The following is a 3,869-nucleotide window of genomic DNA, read 5'->3' on the forward strand; positions in this document are numbered from 1 at the left end:
ATTACTAAATAAATATTTTTTTTAACGTATTCATTTTTTTTATTACTAAATGATCATATATTTTTAAGTGTTCAATTTTTTTTTACTAGATGTTCATTTTTAAGGCTATGGCTCATCAATTTTATGATTATATAATAATCATGTTCACTTTTTAATGCTAAATGTTCATTTTAATTTTACGTCTTCATTTTTTATTACTGAATATTCATTTTTTGTACGTGTTCATATTTTTTTACTAAATGTTCCTATTATATGCGTGTTGCAGCTATTCTAGCTGCACTAGAGTAGTGCAGCTAAGACTTTTTGGGTTGGTTTATGAAATGTATTGATTTGGATATGGATTTAAGCACTCCAAAGATTATATACTCAACCCGACTAATGATGGCGATGAAAGGTTGTTCATCATCGGCACTACCACAAAAGTGAGAATAAGAAACACAATACTCAACAGTCAAATTGGATAGGCGATCTCTAGAATATTACAGAATGCCTGAGTAACATGAGCATTTTGTAAGTTGAACTTATAGATCGCCTCCCCTATTTGACCGTTCTATATAATTTATTACTTTTTTAATTAAAAGGTGACTTTTCAGTATAGAGCGCCTGTTTTGGTTAACAGCTCTATAACTCTATTTGCTTTTAGCATAATAATAAAAAAATGCTTCAAGAATAAATAAAAAAAAACCCGAACAAAACCTAGAACTCTTTTAATCAATCCACCGTTGTTCACTCTCATTCCCTTCAAAAATATTTTATTCCTCTCACCTCCATCTCATCCTCTCTTCCTCTGTCTGTCTTGCCTCACAATTAGCTTCTACTTCCGCCACCTTTCGTTTATGGATTTAGCTTTGTATTTCCTATCTTAATTTGCCGACAAATCCTCGAGATACTTTTCACTTGTCTTCTACGACATTCAATAAAGGGAGGGTAAGCGGTTTCAACTCTCCCTTGAATCTGCGAACAAGCAAAGGGCGCCGGAACACTGGGTCGAACCCACTCCAAGCCCGTAGACTTCTTCCTCTTTAGATCTAAGTGGTTGAACGAACCGATGCTAAGTAAGATTTTTCTCTTTGTAATCATCGAATATCAAGTTGGAAGTTTTATCAGTTTGAATGTGGTAAACGATGATTGTTTGAGTTGTATCAACTTTTTTTTTTTTTGAAATTTATGTTGTTTTTAAATGATTTAAGTTTCTGGGTATTGGATTTTTGGGATTTTTTGTGCTGAATTTTAGCAGATTCAGGAATGATTATTGTCTTTTTTTTCGATCTAAAGTTTTTGGTTTTATTCTAATTCTATTTTCATTTTGCATTTTAATCTCCTCAATTATTTTTATCTCTCTAATTTGAGCGATTTTTGATTTTTCATCTTTAGTTTTTGTTTTGTTTTTTTTTTTTTTTTATTTCAATTATGTTGGATATAAAAATTTTTATTCTCATTTTAAAATTACTTAGATCTAAATTTTCTGTTTGGTGCAATGACAGACTAAAATCGTATCACCTAATCAAAAGTAATTCCTAAAACCACTAACTAATAATAGATATGGAAGTAGGGTCGAATCCACGGGGAAACAAGTCTTTCTATTCCTAATTAATTATTGTAATCTAAATTATTAAGTAACCAAAAGTTGTTATTTAAGGAACTATACTACGAGGAATAAAAGTAGGGAGAAATAAAAGTAAGGGGAAATCAATGAATAAAAGACCTAGGGCATAGGTTCACCAATAAATAATACTCCAGGGTAAAACATAACAATCAACAATTAACATTGCATAAATAACATAGATCTAATAGACTCTCGCAATTTACTAGATCTAAGTTCTTATTGAATATAGACTTTAATATCAAATTAACATCTGCTTGATTCATCAATTCATTATTGCTATACTTTTACAAGCAAATCACATCTGCTCGATTCATAATTCGGTTTTAAAGCGTTAAAACAATTTAATAAGAAACTATCATGCAATATCAATAATCAATAATAGTCAATCATCAATGCACCAATTAACAGATCATAAAGGGCTTTTGCTACGTATTACAATCATAGAATTAATCAACCGGTATTAAATCTCATATCTCGAATCTCGAATCAATATTGCTAAACTCATACAAATTAAATCTGGCCAAATCTAATCGCATAGCATTAAATCAATCAATAGAAAATACATCAAACATTGACAATTAACAATAATAAATTACCCCTTCATATTATTTATGGATCCCCACAAACCCTAGAAAGAGAACTACTCGCACATAATTAATTATAAACCAAACAAAGCAATTAAACAAGTCATAGTGAAAGAAAGAAAATAAATAACTGAGATTAAAGGAGAAGAAATCGTTACCAAAGTTAAAGGAAACAATAGATGGAATTAAACCAAGAGTTGTAGAGAGAGAAAATAATACTAAGAGTTTAAGAGGAGAGAGAAAGAGAAAAGTTAGAGAGAGAAAGAGAGAAATAGTAAGGGAGAGTAAAAAAAGAATTCTTAACTCGCTTAACAAAAGCGTATAAATACTAAGTTAGAAAATCCTAAGCTTAGCAAAAACTTAAACGACGCTAAAACTACTCTTCAGAAACACGCACCCGATCGGGCCCGCCTTTTTCTTTGTGGGCTTCTCTTCTCGTGCCCGGTCGGGCGCCCGAGGAAGGAAATGCTGCGACCTTTGTTCTTCTACCCTGCCCGGTCGGGCGCGCCTTTGGGCGGAGACCCTTGCACCGGGCGGGGACACTTTGGGCGACTTGGACTTCTTGTTTGGGCTTGTAACTCGGCCCAACCAATCAAATATCCTCCTTGGGGCTTTAAATCACTTGGTTCAACGCCTCGTCTTCACATAAGTCGAGCCCTTAATCACCGGCTTGATGACTCTAACCGGCCTTGGGCTATGAAAAGATGGTCGTGCTCCTCCAATGCTCGTAGTCGCTCCATAAAATCCTGGGAAAATTCTCCAAGGTTGCAATTCCCTACAAAACTCAACCAAAACTACGAAAACACTAGAAAACACCAATTAGTAATAAAAGTGGCTCTAAAGAGCCAAAAACACTACCAATTATGACCAAGGGACGGGGATAAAATACTATATAAAATAGACATATCATGCAATTTGTTATGATTTTGTGCGTTGATGGTGTGGTTGTGGTTGTGGTTGTTTGGTGCGATTACTCTGATTTTGTGCGCCGATGGTGGAAGGATTGAATGAAGTGTTACGGTAGTGGTGGTAGGTAGTTTCTATTCCTTCATTTTTTATATTCAGTTTCTTTAACTAGATTGTTTGAACATATATATGAGTGACATTATTAACTGGGTTTGGTTTAATTTCTTGTGGGATGAGATTTTAAGTTTGTAATTAAAATTGTTTTAAGATCTATTTTGTTGGGGTGGATTCTGGGTTTTGAAGTTGTATAAAATTTACTTAAGGTACATTGCAATTACGATCTTATTATTTGTTGTTGCACGTTTTTACAGATATTAGAGTGGAAATTTTCTCGAAAACGGCAACCTTGAGGCCCTTGACACAATCGGAAATTAGTTGTATTAGAGAAATTGTAATGTAAATTTCTTGTAGGTAATTTAGTTATTGTAATTGAAACATTTGTTAATTTTTAATTGATTCAATGTTATTCCTACGGTGTTTTAATTAATTAATTAATTAATTATTATTATTTATTATTATTTAATAATAATAATAATATATATTTTTTTAAGAAAAAAAAGTGAGGAAAAGAGAGCGCCTATCACATATAGGCGTTTTCTTTTCATAAAGTTATAGAGTGCCTATCCTAAGATGACCGTTCTCTTTTCCATGTTTTTTATTTACTTTGTACCCAGAATATGAAGCGTCTATCTCAAATAGGCGATCTATACTGT

General features: G+C 32.7%; 1 long non-coding RNA gene across 1 annotated transcript; it reads left to right on the plus strand.

Annotated features, from left to right (window-relative positions):
- Nucleotides 1-369: 369 nt before the first annotated feature.
- On the plus strand, nucleotides 370-3,626 carry LOC110711514. The gene is made up of 2 exons (XR_002509377.1): nucleotides 370-1,055; nucleotides 3,468-3,626. It is a non-coding gene; the product is annotated as an uncharacterized LOC110711514 (long non-coding RNA).
- The last annotated feature ends 243 nt before the right edge of the window (nucleotides 3,627-3,869 follow it).

Source organism: Chenopodium quinoa, unplaced genomic scaffold (genome assembly GCF_001683475.1).
Source record: "Chenopodium quinoa cultivar QQ74 unplaced genomic scaffold, ASM168347v1, whole genome shotgun sequence".
Classification (NCBI taxonomy): Eukaryota; Viridiplantae; Streptophyta; class Magnoliopsida; order Caryophyllales; family Amaranthaceae; genus Chenopodium; species Chenopodium quinoa.